The sequence below is a fragment of the Gorilla gorilla genome, chromosome 1, assembly GCF_029281585.2.
Source record: "Gorilla gorilla gorilla isolate KB3781 chromosome 1, NHGRI_mGorGor1-v2.1_pri, whole genome shotgun sequence".
NCBI classification, from domain to species: Eukaryota; Metazoa; Chordata; class Mammalia; order Primates; family Hominidae; genus Gorilla; species Gorilla gorilla.
This window is the reverse complement of record NC_073224.2, coordinates 115,882,542-115,900,339: the sequence shown is the minus strand read 5'-3', so window position 1 is coordinate 115,900,339 and position 17,798 is coordinate 115,882,542.

Here is a 17,798-nt window from a genome sequence, read left to right as displayed (position 1 = left end):
GAGAGGATTCACAGCCAAATTCTACCAGAGGTACAAGGAGGAGCTGGGACCATTCCTTCTGAAACTATTCCAATCAATAGAAACAGAAGGAATCCTCCCTAACTCATTTTATGATGCCAGCATCATCCTGATACCTAAAGCCTGGCAGAGACACAAGAAAAAAAGAGAATTCTGGACCAATAGCCCTCATGAACATCAACGCAAAAATCCTCAATAAAATGCTGGCAAACCGAATCCAGCAGCACATCAAAAAGCTTATCCACCATGATCAAGTGGGCTTTATCCCTGGGATGCAAGGCTGGTTCAACATATGCAAATCAATTAATGTAATCCAGCATACAAACAGAACCAAAGACAAAAACCACATGATTATCTCAATAGATGCAGAAAAGTCCTTTGACACATCAACAGCCCTTCAAGCTAAAAACTCTCAATAAATTAAGTACTCATGGGACATATCTCAAAATAATAAGAGCTATTTATGACAAAACCACAGCTAATGTAATACTGAATGGGCAAAAACTGGAAGCATTCCCTTTGAAAACTGGCACAAGACAGGGATGCCCTCTCTCACCACTCCTATTCAACAGAGTGTTGGAAGTTCTGGCCAGGGCAATTAGGCAGGAGAAGGAAATAAAGGGTATTCAATTAGGAAAAGAGGAAGTCAAATTGTCCCTGTTTGCAGACTACATGATTGTATATCTAGAAAACCCCATCATCTCAGCCCAAAATCTCCTTAAGCTGATAAGCAACTTCAGCAAAGTCTCAGTATACAAAATCAATGTGCAAAAATCACAGGCATTTTTATACACCAATTAACAGACAAACAGAGAGCCAAATCATGAGTGAACTCCCATTCACAATTGCTTCAAAGAGAATAAAATACCTAGGAATCCAACTTACAAGGGATGTGAAGGACCTCTTCAAGGAGAATTACAAACCACTGCTCAGTGAAATAAAAGAGGATACAAACAAATGGAAGAACATTCCATGCTCACGGGTAGGAAGAATCAATATTGTGAAAATGGCCATACTGCCCAAGGTAATTTATAGATTCAATGCCATCCCCATCAAGCTACCAATGACTTTCTTCACAGAATTGGAAAAAACTACTTTAAAGTTCATATGGAGCCAAAAAAGAGCCCGCATCACCAAGTCAATCCTAAGCCAAAAGAACAAAGCTGGAGGCATCATGCTACCTGACTTCAAACTATACTACAAGGCTACAGTAACCAAAACAGCATGGTACTAGTACCAAAACAGAGATATAGACCAATGGAACAGAACAGAGCCCTCAGAAACAATACCACACATCTACAACCATCTGATCTTTGACAAACCTGAGAAAAACAAGCAATGGGGAAAGTATTCCCTATTTAACAAATGGTGCTGGGAAAACTGGCTAGCCATATATAGAAAGCTGAAACTGGATCCCTTCCTTACACCTTATACAAAAATTAATTCAAGATGGATTAAAGACTTACATGTTAGACCTAAAAGCATAAAAACCCTAGGAGAAAACCTAGGCAATACCATTCAGGACATAGGCATGGGCAAGGACTTCATGTCTAAAACACCAAAAGCAATGGCAACAAAAGCCAAAATTGACAAATCGGATCTAGATAAACTAAAGAGCTTCTGCACAGCAAAAGAAACTGCCATCAGAGTGAACAGGCAACCTACAGAATGGGAGAAAATTTTCGCAACCTACTCATCTGACAAAGGGCTAATATCCAGAATCTACAATGAACTCAAGCAAATTTACAAGAAAAAAACAAACAACCCCATCAAAAAGTGGGCTAGGGATATGAACAGACACTTCTCTAAAGAAGACATTTATGTAGCCAAAAGGCACATGAAAAAATGCTCATCATCACTGGCCATTAGAGAAAACGCAAATCAAAACCACAATGACATACCATCTCACACCAGTTAGAATGGCAATCATTAAAAAGTCAGGAAACAACAGGTGCTGGAGAGGATGTGAAGAAATGGGAACACTTTTACACTGTTGGTGGGACTGTAAACTGGTTCACCCATTGTGGAAGACAGTGTGGCGATTCCTCAAGCATCTGGAACTAGAAATATCATTTGACCCAGCCATCCCATTACTGGGTATATACCCAAAGGATTATAAAACATGCTGCTATAAAGACACAGGCACACGTATGTTTATTGCGGCACTATTCACAATATCAAAGACTTGGAACCAACCCAAATGTCCAACAATGATAGACTGGATTAAGAAAATGTGGCACATATACACCATGGAATACTATGCAGCCATAAAAAAGGACGAGTTCACGTCCTTTGTAGGGACATGGATGAAGCTGGAAACCATCATTCTCAGCAAACTATCGCGAGGACAAAAAACCAAACACAGCATGTTCTCACTCATAGGTGGGAACTGAACAACGAGAGCACATGGACACAGGAAGGGGAACATCACACACCAGGGCCTGTCGTGGGGTGAGGGGTGGGGGGAGGGATAGCATTAGGAGATATACCTAACGTAAATGACAGGTTAATGGGTGCAACACACCAACAAAGCACATGTATACATATGTAACAAACCTGCACGTTGTGCACAGGTACCCTAGAACTTAAAGCATAATAAAAAATCACCAAAAACAATAAATAAAATGATATAACAAATGTATGAAAAATACAAGATTCAAAGAAGTCACTTAGTTAAAATCAGCAATCTTTCTCACATTGTTATTTATGAATGTTCAATCCAGCCCTGATTTATATCCTTAGGTTTTTGCAAAGGTTCCTTTCTAACTCATCTTGAGTTCTTATATTGTTAACACTCCCTAAACATCTTATTGAGACAAATCAGGGATTTCAGGCTATCTTAATATGAAAAGCTTTACCCATCTGCCACAACTTCCCTCGGTCATAGCCACAAGTATTCTTTACCCTGCTTAACTGTTAGGACTAAATCTAGAACCTGCATCGCCTTCCCCTTGGCTCAACTGCTGCTGCTGCTGCTTTTACTTATTTTCTTACAAACAACATAAAGAGAAAAAGATCAATTTTTCATGTTAGCTGTCTGTGACAGTAGCATGAACCTCTGTGACTTTTTCATGATAAGGGGGTCATATTTTATCCTCCCCAGAAAAAGAATAGTAGCTACTCCTCTTCTAAAACAGCTTTTCCTCACTGGAAAACCCTTAAGTTTGCATAAAACAAACAATTTTATGCAAAGCATAAAGTTATGCTTTATGCATAGTGGTTGCTCTATAAGGCTGTTGATGAAACAAAGTCCTTCCAGTTAAAGAAACCATGTGCCTGTCATATAAGACAAGCATCAAACACACACACACACACGTGCAAACTGAAAATTTAGCAATGCTTTATAAGGATACTCGGTAACTCCATTTTACCACAATCCTCCCTGAAAAAAGTCAGATGAACACTCATGTGCCATGATGACATAACCTCATTTCTTTTGGTGTCTAATGTTATTTTTCTCCCTAAACCCCAAACTGCAGAAATACCAAAGGCTGCCAGCAAAAGAACTAGTTGAGCTGCTGAATCAATGAATCCTGGATCCACCCTTGGAAAACTGTGATTAGCTTTCTCTGCAATCAGGATCATTCAGGGGAGCAGAGTAACCACACGGAAAGTTGCCTTCTTCCCACTCTCCTACACTGAACATTTTATTCTTGGTGTCTCTACCTCCTGTGTGTATCACAGGATGAGGCAGTGGAATAGTTAGTTGATTCCCAGGTTTTCCTGTCACCTGTACCTGCCTTGTGGGTTGTTAAGCTGAGCCAAATTATTCCAGAGGAGGTGAATTCCAGAATTTTTTTCAACAATTCAATAGAGTTTCATATTTTCAGAATACAGTCCCAAATTATAGGTAGAGTCATTCTTTTTCTAGGGATTTATATTCACATTTGATATTCTAAACTAGTAACTAAATCTCTCCCCTCTTACATGTATATAGAGGGAATATTTAGGCAAGGAGAGAGGGATATCAACAACAGCTTAATATGTACTGACTACTCCATGTCCAAAGCTCCATTTATTGTCTCAATTAATGCCCAGACACTTCTGTAGATTAGATACTATAATTATCTCCATTGTACAGATAAGGAAGCTGAGGTTTAAAAAGTCAGTAATGTGCCCAAGGTCAAATAGTTATTAGAACTGGGATATAAACCTGGAATCTGACCCTTACTTCATTGCCACTCAGCTATTTCAAAGCTCCTGGCTGGTACAACCAAAGAGGATATGGCCAGAGGCAGGGTGGGAATCCTGGTTCTGTCCCATCATGTTTAGGCTCTGCTGAATGGGGAGGAGACTTTTTGGCCACTGAGAGAAGCTTTTGTTCTTTTATCTAAAGATCACAAAGAAATAAGAATATAGAAAGGTTTCTTACCTACATACCCAAGGCCCATAGCTTTAGTGACATCTTGTAACTTCACTCACTCCTGGGGAGTTGTGGTAGTAAAAGTTTATTGTTAATTTTGTGAGGTTTTGTTTCTGTTTGTTTGTTCTGCAGAAATCTTATGCATGGCACTCTGTTCTTCATGACACATGATCTGCTCTTAAATCCCCTTCTTCGAATGAGCAGTTCAAAGGAGTGTAGTGACTATTTACATTCATAAACTATATCAGTGACAGAAGTGGCATGAAAATGACCCAATCCTAAATCCTTATGGAAATAGTCTTTTCTCTCACTTTGTGGGTCATGATAAGCTAGTACAATATGGAGGGCAAGGTAGAAAAGTGTGTTTCAACTCCATACACACTGCTGCAGAAAAGCACATGCCCTGCCAATGGTACTGATTCACTGCCAAGTCGCACTATTCTGAAAGGAAACAATTGAGTTATCCTGCATGCAATCTTTAACCAGTCCCTCTTCCTTTCATGCATACATATTCATCACTTTTATCAGAAAATAATCCATTCTGGAGAGGCAGCTGCTTTCTAAATAAATTGCTGTTCCTTAGCAGCTGAATCCAACAGGCTGTTTTTCTCACTTCGGTGAATTTGTTCTGACAACAGTGCACGCCAGTCATTTGCTCCTTTCCTTTCATGATTTGGTTTTATTATTAATCTATTCATTATGTTTATTGGCTCTGTCCATTATTTAAGAGCCTCTGTACATATTTAGAAGTACAATAAAAAGAGACAGCCTCAGCCATTGTAGCATACAGGCTAATAGGCAGTCAAGACATAAAATGATCCTTCTCTCTTCACCTCTGACTAAAGCTATGTGGGGCTGTTGGGTTGACAAACCAAATCAACATGCTAGTACAATGTGATCCAGTCAAATAGCCAGACGATGTAATCAAGCAATTGGTTTGCTTTATTTTTCCTCCATTTAATCCAAATTTAAGGATTAATTGTTCTTTTTAAAAATTACTGATATATAACCCACATACTATAAAATTCACCCTTTTTAAGTGTGCAATTCAGTGGTTTTTAGAATATTCACAAAGTTATGTAGTCATCACTACTATGTAATTCCAGAACATTTTCATCACCCCTAAAAGAAATCCATACTATTAGCAGTCACTTGCCTTTTCCCTTCCTCCTAGCCCCTAACAACCATCAATCTACTTTCTATCTCTCTGGATTTTCTTATTCTGGACATTTTACATAAATAAAATCATATAATATGTGGCCTTTTATGTCTGTCTTCTTTCACCTAGCGTAGTGTTTTCAAGGTCCATCCATGTTTTGGCATGTACCAGTACTTTAATCATTTTTATGCCTGAATAATGTCCCTTGGTGTAGATGTACTACATTTTATACATTCATCAGTTAATGCACATTTGGGTTGCTTCCACTTTTGGACTATTATGAATAATTCTGCTAGAAACACTTGTGTACAATTTTTTTGTGAACACGTTTCATTTCTCTTGAGTATATTCATAGGAGTGGAATTTCTGGGTCATAACTCTATATTTAACATTTTGAGGAACTGCCAAACTGTTCCAAAGTGTCTGCACCATTTTACATTCCCAACAGCAATGTACAAGAGTTGTAATTTCTCCACATCGTCACCAACACTTGTTATTATCTTGTTAGTTATAACCACCCTAGTAGATGTGATGTGATATCTCACTGACTGTATTCATAATTACTTTTTTCCTCATGGCTAATGATGTTGTACAGATTTACATATGCTTAATGTCCATCTATATATCTTCTTTAGAGAAATATTTATTCAGCTATTTTGTCCATTTTTAAATTGCGTTATTTGTTCTTTGTGAATTTTAAGGTATGTATTTATTCTTATCACGTATATGATTGGAAAATATTTTCTCCATTCCTGTGGGTTGTCTTCTTGCTTCTTAATAGTGTTCTTTGTAACACAAAAGCTTTCAATTTTTAGGAAGTCTGATTTATGCATTTTTTTCTTGATTGTGCTTTGCTTTTGATGTTATATTTGAGAATCCATTGTATAATCCAAGGCCATGATGATTTACATCTATATTTTATTCTAAGAGTTTTATAGTTTTCTTATATCTAGGTCCATTTTAAATTAATTTTTGTATATTATATGAAATTTGATCCATTTTAAATTAATTTTTGTCTATTACATGAAATTTGATCCATTTTAAATTAATTTTTGTATATTCTGTGAAATAGGTGTCAAATTTTATTCTTTTGCATGTGGCTATTCAGTTGTTCCAGCAACATTTGTTGAAAAGACTATTCTTTCCTCCTTTGAATTATCTTAGTACCCTTGTTGAAAGTCAATTGATCATAAACATATGAACTTGTTTCTGGATTCTCAATTCTATTCCATGGATTGATTGATCGATTGGATGATTGATTTTTGAACAAGATCTTGCTCTGTCACCCAGGCTGGAGTGCAGTGGTACAATCACAGCTCATTGCAGCCTCAAACTCCTGGGCTCAGGCGATCCTCCTGCCCCAGCCTAGGACTAGTAGCTAGGACTACAGGCACACACCCCCACGCACTGCTAACATTGATTTAAATAGCTTGCTTATCGTAGCTTTGTAATAAGTTTTGGAATCACAAAGTGTGAGCTTTCCAATTTGTTCTTCTTTTTCAGTATCATCTTGGGTCCTTCGCTTTTTCATGTAAATTTTAGGATCAGCTTCTCAATTTCTGCAAAAAAGGGAAGCAGCTGGTATTTTAATAAAGGTGTTAAATCTGTAGATCAATTTGGTGAATACTGCCATCTTAACAATATTAATTATTCCAATCCATAAACACAGAATGTCTTTCCATTTATTTATGTCTTTTTAAATTTATTTCAGTGACATTCAAGAACAATCCAATAATCATTCTTTATTGAAATAAACAGGTGGTTCAGAGACATAGAGAGACATAGAATGAATTAATCTCCCCCTCTCTCATTTTCCCTGTCTTTCATTGTTTCTCTTGCCCTCTCACTCTCATTTTCTCTCTTGGCTTCATTATAAAGCAGCAGAAAAACACATTTTAAAAATATTTGAAAGAAATCTTATTATTAACACCACATTTTAAAAAATAAGCATAATCCCAGCAGTAGTCCCAGCACTGGTTATTTCCACCAGAGACACAAACAACACATATTCTGTTTATTGTATGGCAATTGCACTTCACTATATAAATACAAACCATTTTAGATGTCAATATAGTCTAATGGCAACATTTTATGTTATAACTGGTGAGCACTAGGGCATAGCTAGCAGATGATCTGCAGCTTTTCTCTCAAATTCACCCAAATATGGAGTCTATTTACTCAATACCTTCTTTATTTATAGAATTCCATGAATGTAAAACACACACACACACACACACGGCTTATCCCTACTAAAACAGATGTTTACAAAAACAGAATCTGTTCCCTCAAGAAGGTAACAGGCTGGGTGAGGTGGCTTGTGCCTGTAATCCCAGTTGTTTGGAAGGCCAAGGCAGTAGGATTGCTTGAGGCTAGGAGTTTGAGACCAGCCTGGGTAACATAGTGAGACTCATCTCTACAAAAAATACAAAAATTAGCCAGGTGTGATAGTGTGTGCCTGTTGTCCCAGTTACTCAAGAGGCTGAGTTGGAGGACTGCTTGCGCCCAGGAGTTTGAGGTTGCAATGAACTATGATCATGCCACTGCACTCCAGCCTGAGTAACAGGGCAACAGAGTGAGACTCTGTCTCTAAAACAAACAACAAAAAAAGCAACAGTTTGTTTACAAAGAGCCCGTGCACATATGAAACCATTTGGTAGTGGTGTAGCAGGGCCCACAGTAATAATATCAAACGGATGGCCAAGGAAGACCACAAATGAGAGGTAAGACAAAGGAATACTTGTGTGGTCCCTGCCTACCACACACTTTCCATCTCATGCAAAAATGTCCATCTGAGGGTCTCTAATTAAGAAAGACGTTTTAGGCATCGTGAAAATGCTCTCTTCCCACTTGGTCTTCTTAGGGATTGTGCTTTCCCTTCTGGGTCTTCACGATCATTGTTTCAGTGATGCCCTTCCCAGCATGTTCCGCCACCATTTTCACCTATAGTCACTGTCAATATCCAGCCCTTCATTATCCCCACCACCCAACTTCTCGCTCCTTATCGTGGTTTGTCGGGGCCTCTTGGAGTTACGAAATCCAACCTGATTCCTATTGATTCATATTAGCAATACCTCATTGATTCTAGTAAATGTCCCCATAAAAATTACTTCATTTTTACCCTATGTCTTCACTCTTAATGAATAGTATGTTCTCCCACTTCAGACAGAGATCATAAGCATGAGTATTTCTACCTAAATATATTTCCTACAAGCAGTTTCTCATCTTCCAGTTTCAGAGTAACCATTTTACCTTCTCAAGCACTAACCCCTCAATTTGTAACTCTCCTACTTTATCAGGAAGCTAGCTGCAATAAATACATTCCTACTGTCTTGATATCCTCTCTCTCTCTCTTTCTTTCTCTCTCCCCCCATGGGGGCTCATTTCTTTTCATCTCCAAACAAAACAAAAGAAAAATAACAAACAACTTTCTTTCACACAGGTACCCATTTTGGTCATTGCCTCCTTTTCTTCCTCTTTTGTGTGCACATTTTTTTTTTAGTATGCAATTTGATTTCACTTTATCCTCTGTTTACCCATTTACTTCTCAATATCGTGTAATCTGGCATCAACTCTTAACATTCAATTTCTCCTCATCCTTTTTGTCAAACCACATCCCATGCTCCTTCTCTGCCTTTCTTTCTGCTAGAGGTTAGCACAGGGTCCTGCGCTTTTAAGATTTACAGAGAAATTGCCTCTCTGGACTGCTTCTGCCCCACACAGAAGTATGACACTCTGAACCCCTTCTCATCTTCAGCTTTCCTGAAATTCTCAATGAATTCTATAATAAGCACTTTTCCAAAATGTTTCCTACTCTTTTCCTCTTTGTGTCCTTAGCTGATTCCCCTTTATCTCCATAGTGCATGGACTGTTCATTTATCGTTCTGCATGTCCAGCGCCCATTAAAAGGACTTCTTTCTTGACTGTTGTTTGATGATGTCTTTCTGATTATCACCACTACTATTGTGACAAGGGCATAGAAATTTATCTGAAACCTAGTAAAGCTTGAAAATTATGTCTGTCTATTTTGGATTGCCTGTTTGTAAAGAGATTTATTACAATATTTTCTTAAATTTGACTTATTTCAACTTACGAAGCTCCAATAGAGACCAAATTGAGATGCAAATAGAGAAGTTCCTTGTCATTTTTCGGAAATTAAAGTGTTACTATAGCTTCTTGAGTTTCATGAGTTGACTTCTCTTTGACCCTAAACCAAATTAAAGGTACATATTAAAAAGAATTTTAACATTGTCCTTAAGTTCTTACTCTCAAGGCTTATTTAGTAAAAGTGTACATCAGTGACATCAAGTTTCTTCAATTTCTTTGAATAAAGTCATTGCTGAACAAGGGGGGCTGTCCACATTTCTCATTTGTAATCTTGTTTTTTGTTTTTGGTAGAGATGGGGTTTTACCATGTTGCCCAGGCTGGTCTCAAACTTCTGGGCTCAAGTGGTCCTCTAACCTAGGCTTCCCAAAGTGCTGGGATGACAGGCAGGAGCCACAGCACCTGGCCCTGTAATCTGTTAATTTACGCAGTATTAGTTGAGCATACCAGGAGTAGCTTCGGATGAGAAATGACTTTTGAACTGAATCTGTGAAAATGTTTACTAGGTGAAAAAAGTCTCAGATGTAGGGAGGAAAGGGCATGAGAAGACATTCAAGGAAGAAGGAACGAGCACTAACAAAGGCAGAGAACTATGAAAGGATATCATGTTTGAGTGATTGCAAAGATTTCAATGTGGCTGGAGTATAGGGTAGAATAGTGGAAAATTAAGCAGGAAGCAAGCATAGGCTGCGGTTAGACTGGAAAAGTGCTTGTGCATCAAACAAGGGAGGGAGTAGTGGTTGAGAGAGGGCCCAAGAAAGACTGGCAATTTTCTATTTTTTAACCTGAGTCATGGTTATAGGAGTGTTTGTTTCACGGTATTTTGTGTACTTCTGTATTTTGTGTACTTCTGTGTATATGTGTTATAGACAAAACATTTTTAATAGGAAAAAATAGAAAACTCATTAATATTCTAACATATGGTAGCTAGACACACCTAGAAATAAAGCACCTAAAACAGTTCTTGGCACATAGAAAAAGCTGTGAGAGTCAATATTATCTTTTAAAGACAATCTTTGTCCCACTCCTGGTTCCCAGCTTCCTTTCCTAAACAACTTTAACAGTGTCTTCCAGAAATCTTTTAGGCACTTAGAAACACCCCTCTCCTCTCTCTACACTTCGAATTATCAGGGCTGAAGAACTGGCTTGATCTTCTCTATCCATGCATAAACTCTTGAATTCAGGGTCTGCAAGTGATTCAATGCTGTATCTCCCTCAGTTCTTATCCCAGGACTTTTTGCCCAGTAGGAGCTCAGCACATATTTGTACAGGGAATAAGTAACCTCTTCCTGTTTCCATTCAAACTCAATATCAAAGTTAGCATTTGTATCATAGGCTAATCTAACAGAGGTGACAACTTAGTGCAAGACAGCATTACCAGTAGCTGAATGGACATATTGCTTCCCATTAAAGAATGGCTAGGGAGTGGGACCTGGATGGCTAACTAGAGCAGCTGAGATAGGAGACTCCCACTGAAAAGAACCAAAACAGCCTGCGAATCCTGCACTGGCAACCGAGGTACGCAGGTTCTGCCATCAGGACTGACTAGGTGGCTGGCATGAGCCACGGACAGGAGGAAAGAGCAGGGTGGTGCATCAGCCTACCTGAGAGCTCCACGGGGCAGGGGAGCCCCTACCACCAGCCAAGGGAGGCAGTAAGTGAGCATGTTACCTACCCAGCCTGGGAAACCGTGCTTTTTCCATGGAACTGTGCAACCCATGGATTGGAAGATCCCATTGGTGAACCCATGCCATCATGGAGCCTTGCAGATTCTCAACGGCCACTTGGCTGGAATCTGCCTAAGTCTACTGAGTTCCCTCAGGGGAGAGGCGGCCATCACCATTGCTGCTGCCTGCTGTCTAAGCTGTCTGAGCTCCATGGAGGAGTGGTGGCAGCCACCACCGCAGTTGCCTAAGACAAAAGTGCTCCCTGAGGGAGGGGCGACCACCACCACTGCTGCTGCCTGATGTCTAAGCTATCTGAAATCCCTGGGGGAGATGTGGCAGCCAACATTGCAGCTGCTAGCTACCTAAGACACTAAGCTCCCTGGGGAGAAGGGTGGCAGCCATTACTATAGCTCCAGGCTGTGCTTTTCCCCCTGCTGGAGCCAGGGTGGCTGGATGGCTTGGTCCCAAGAGGTATTCCCCACAGCATAGCACACTGGCTGTGGCAGACCGTGGCCAGACTGCCTATTTAGGCCAGGCCTTGACCCATCCCTCCTCACTGGGTGGGGTGCCCCTGCAGGACTTCCAACAACTCCAGACAGGGGCTCAGGGACAGAACTCTCATCTGCCTGGGCTGGAGTCCCTAGGGGTAGGGGTGGCCGTAGTCTCTGTGGACCAGCAGACTTAGTCTTTCCTTCTGCTACCTCTGAGGTATCCGGGCAGCCCAGACAAGTGGGTTTCCCCACAGTGCAGCACACTCCCTCCACTAAGAGAGAGCCAAAGTGCTTTGTTAAATGGGTTCTGTTTCTGTGCCCCCCTACTGGGTGAGACCTCCCAACAGGGGTCACCAGGAGCATTCATACTGGCATCAGGTTGATGTCCCTCGAGGTCAGAGATGCCAGAGGAAGGAGCAGGCACCCATCTTTGCTTTCTCCAGCCTCCTGGGGTGACATCTCCAGGCATGGGAGTGAACCAGATGAATAGGGCCTGAAGTGAACCCCAAGCAAACGGCAGCAGCCCTACAGAAGAGGGTCTTGACTGTTCAAAGGAAAACAAACAGAAAGCAACAACAACAGTATCAACAAAAAAAAAAAGTACCCACAAAAACCCCATCTAAGTGTCAGCAACCTCGAATATCGAAACTAGACAAACTCATAAAAATGAGAAAGAATCAATGAAAAGATGCTGAAAATTCAAAAGGCCAGAGTGCCTCTTCTCTTCCAAATTATCACAACACCTCTCTAGCAAGGGCACAGAATTGGATGGAGGATGAAATGGATGAATGGAATTGACAGAAGTCGGCTTCAGAAGGTGGGTAGTAACAAACTTCGCTGAGGTAAAGGAGGATGTTCTAAGCCAATGCAAAGAAGCTAAGAACCATAATAAAAGGTTACAGGAGCTGCTAACTAGAATAACCAGTTTAGAGAGGAATACAAATGACCTGACGAAGCTGAAACACACAGCACGAGAACTTTGTGAAGCACACACAAGTATCAACAGCCAAATCGACCAAGTGGAAGAACAAATATCAGAGATCACAGACTATCTTGCTGAAATAAGGCAGGCAGACAAAATTAGAGAATAAATGAAAAGGAACAAACAAAACCTCTATTAACTATGGGACTATGTAAAAAACCAAATCTACAATTGATTGGTGTACCTGAAAGAGATGGGAAAAATGGAACCAAGTTGGAGAACATACTTCAGGATATCGTCCAAGAGAACTTCCCCAACAAAGCAATACAGGCCAACATTCAAATTCAGAAAATACAGAGAACCCCACTAAGACACTACATGGGAAGATCAACCCCAAGACAAATAATCATCAGATTCTCCAAGGTTGAAATGAGGGAAAAAATGTTAAGGGCAGCCAGAGAGAAAGGCCAGGTCACCTACAAAGAGGAGTCCATCAGACTAACAGTGGATGTGTCAGCAGAAACCCTACAAGCCAGAAGATAGTGTGAAACAGTATTCAGTGTTCTTAAAGAAAAGAATTTTCAACCCAGAATTTCATATCCAGCTAAACTAAGCTTCATAAGTGAAGGAAAAATTAAATCCTTTTCAGACAAGCAAATGCTGAGGCAATTTGTCACCACTAGGACTGCCTTGCTAGAGCTCCTGATGGAAGCACTAAATATGGAAATGAAAAACTGGTACCAGCCCATGCCTTCTGAAATGATTCCAATCAATAGAAAAAGAGGGAATCCTCCCTAATTCATTTTATGATGCCAGCATCATCCTGATACCAAAACCTGGCAGAGACACAACAAAAAAAGAGAATTTTAGACCAATATCCCTGATGAACATCGATGCAAAAATCCTCAATAAAATACTGGCAAACTGAATCCAGCAGCACATCAAAAAGCTTATCCACCATGATCAAGTGGACTTCATCCCTGGGATGCAAGGCTGGTTCAACATATGAAAATCAGTAAAAGTAATCCAGCATATAAACAGAACCAACGACAAAAACCACATGATTATCTCAATAGATGCAGAAAAAGCCTTTGACAAAATTCAACAACTCTTCATGCTAAAATCTCTCAATAAATTAGGTATTGATGGGACGTATTTCAAAATAATAAGAGCTATCTATGACAAACCCACAGCCAATATCATACTGAATGGGCAAAAACTGGAAGCATTCCCTTTGAAAACTGGCACAAGACAGGGATGCCCTCTCTCACCACTCCTATTCAACATAGTATTGGAAGTTCTGGCCAGGGCAATGAGGCAGGAGAAGGAAATAAAGGGTATTCAATTAGGAAAAGAGGAAGTCAAATTGTCCCTGTTTGCAGATGACATGATTGTATATCTAGAAAACCCCATTGTCTCAGCCCAAAATCTCCTTAAGCTGATAGACAACTTCAGCATAGTCTCAGGATACAAAATCAATGTGCAAAAATCACAGGCATTTTTATACACCAATAACAGACAAACAGAGAGCCAAATCATGAGTGAACTCCCATTTGCAATTGCTTCAAAGAGAATAAAATACCTAGGAATCCAACTTACGAGGGATGTGAAGGACCTCTTCAAGGAGAACTACAAACCACTGCTCAATGAAATAAAAGAGGACACAAACAAATGGAAGAACATTCCATGCTCATGGGTAGAAAGAATCAATATCGTGAAAATGGCCATACTGCCCAAGGTAATTCATAGAGTCAATGCCATCCCCATCAAGCTACCAATGACTTTCTTCACACAACTGGAAAAAAATACTTTAAAGTTCATATGGAACCTAAGAAGAGCCTGCATTGCCAAGTCAATCCTAAGCCAAAAGAACAAAGCTGGAGGCATCACGCTACCTGACTTCAAACTATACTACAAGGCTACAGTAACCAAAACAGCATGGTACTATTATCAAAACAGAGATATAGACCAATGGAACAGAACAGAGCCCTCAGAAATAATGCCGCATATCTACAACAATCTGATCTTTGACAACCCTGACAAAAACAAGAAATAGGGAAAGGATTCCCTATTTAGTAAATGGTGCTGGGAAAACTGGCTAGCCATATGTAGAAAGCTGAAACTGGATCCCTTCCTTACACCTTATACAAAAATTAATTCAAGATGGATTAAAGATTTACATGTTAGACCTAAAACCATGAAAACCCTAGGAGAAAACCCTAGGCTTTACCATTGAGGACATAGGCATGGGCAAGGACTTCATGTCTAAAACACCAAAAGCAATGGCAACAAAAGCCAAAATTGACAAATGGGATCTAATTAAACTAAAGAGCTTCTGCACAGCAAAAGAAACTACCATCAGAGTGAACAGGCAACCTACAAAATGGGAGAAAATTTTTGCAATCTACTCATCTGACAAAGGGCTAATATCCAGAATCTACAATGAACTCAAACAAATTTACAAGAAAAAAACAAGCAACCCCATCAAAAAGTGGGCAAAGGATATGAACAGACACTTCTCAAAAGAAGACGTTTATGCAGCCAAAAGACACATGAAAAAATGCTAATCATCACTGGCCATCAGAGAAATGCAAATCAAAATCACAATGAGATACCATCTCACACCAGTTAGAATGGCGATCATTAAAAAGTCAGTAAACAACAGGTGCTGGAGAAGATGTAGAGAAATTGGAACGCTTTTACACTGTTGGTGGGACTGTAAACTAGTTCAACCATTGTGGAAGACAGTGTGGTGATTCCTCAGGGATCTAGAACTAGAAATACCATTTGACCCAGCCATCCCATTACTGGGTATACACCCAAAGGATTATAAATCATTCTGCTATAAAGACACATGCACGTGTATGTTTACTGCAGCACTATTCACAATAGCAAAGACTTGGAACCAACCCAAATGCCCATCAATGATAGACTGGATAAAGAAAATGTGGCACATATACACCGTGGAATACTATGCAGCCTTAAAAAAGGATGAGTTCATGTCCTTTGTAGGGACATGGATGAAGCTAGAAACCATCATTCTGAGCAGCTTGACAGAGGAACAGAAAACCAAACACCGCATGTTCTCACTCATAAGTGGGAGTTGAACAATGAGAACACGTGGACACAGGGAGGGGAACGTCACACACTGGGGACTGTCTGGGGGTTGGAGGGCTAGGGGAGAGATAGCATTAGGAGAAATGCCTAATGTAGATGATGGGTTGATGGTGCAGCAAACCACCATGGCACATGTATACCTACGTAACAAACCTGCATGTTCTGCACATGTATCCCAGAACTTAAAGTATAATTTAAAAAAAAGACATTCATGGGGCCAACAAACATATGAAAAAAAGCTCAATATCACCGATCATTACAGAAATGCAAATCAAAACCACAATGAGATACCATCTCATGCCAGCAAGAATGGCAATTATTAAAAAGTCAAGAAACAACAGATGCTGCTGAGGCTGTGGAGAAATAGGAATGCTTTTCCACTGTTGGTGGGAATATATATTAGTTCAGCCATTGTGGAATACAGTGTGGCGGTTCCTCATGGATCAATAACCGAAATGCCATTTGACCCAAGAATCCCACTACTGGGTATATACCCAAAGGAATATACCCAAATAGGTATCTATTATAAAGATACCTGCACACATATATTTATTGCAGCACTATTCACAATAGCAAAGACATGGAACCAACCCAAATACCCATCAATGATAGACTGGATAAAGAAAATGTGGTACATAGATACCATGGAATACTATGCAGCCATAGAAAGGAATAAGATCATGTCCTTTGCAGGGACAGGGATAAAGCTAGAAGCCATCATCCTCAGCAAACTGAAACAGGAATAGAAAACCAAACACCACTTGTTCTCACTCATAAGTGGGAGCTGAGCAATGAGAACACATGGACACAGGGAGGGGAACATCGTACACCAGAGCCTGTCGGGGGGTGAGGGGAGGGAGAGCATCAGGACAAACGGCTGATGCATGCTGGGCTTAATACCTAGATGATGAGTTGATAGGTGCAGCAAACCACCATGGCACATGTTCACTATGTAAAAAACCTGCACTTTCTGCACGTGGATCCCAGAACTTAAATTTAAAAAAAAGAAAAAAAAAGAATGGCTAAAAGGTGACATATTTCCTTATTCCTCCTGCACTCCTTTTTTCTAAACCAACCCTCCAAACATATTTGGACATAATTCTTTGAAAAATCTATCCAATGTAAACTGTGTAGATCTCTTGCCATCTAATATTTTTGGTATGAGGTTCATCTTAACCTTAATGTGTATAATGTCAGTAAGAATCCCCAGGCAAAAGGGCTTAAGCATACTAAGTCTCATTATGTTAGTTTTACCATAAAACTGTTATTGAGGAGGATATGGAAATAACAGGATACTTTATGAGAGCTGTGGGCTTCTTGAGCTCTCTCATGGCTCCTAATGAGAGCATAATCACAAAATTATTATAGGGAATTTTTTCTTCACCCAATAAAAATGACACATTTTTCTGAGCCTGAACTAGAAAACAACTTTTGCACGTCCCTGCTGTCATTTACCTGAACATGGTGCAAGCACTTATTTTTGGTTCTTAATGAAGGCACGGAGCTTCTAATTATTTAGGGATGTGATTAAATGAGTCTCCCAGTGACTTGGTGTCGCAGGAGAAATCTTTTAATTTGTACGCTCCTATGGCTGATGTATCTTGCAAACAGTGACTATTTAACAGTCCCCATTGCCGCTCATTTGCACTGCTACTCCAACTCATTGACTTTGAAAGTTTTAATAGTGCCCAATGAAACTTTTAATTGCCACTGATTAGCGTTTAGGTTTCCCAAGGCAGGCTGTTAGGGGACATGGTCTGGTTCTGCAAAGAACTGACTGCAGAGGTCTTGGATGAAGATCATGTAAGGAACAGAATTCCCTCATCTCGGTCTTTCTCCTACCCACTCTTTTGTCATGAAAGCTCCATATCTATTTTTGAAGACCTGCCTGACTTATTTTTTTATCTTTATTTCATCTCAGATGACTGTAAGAAATTCACAAACAAGAACAGAAAAGCA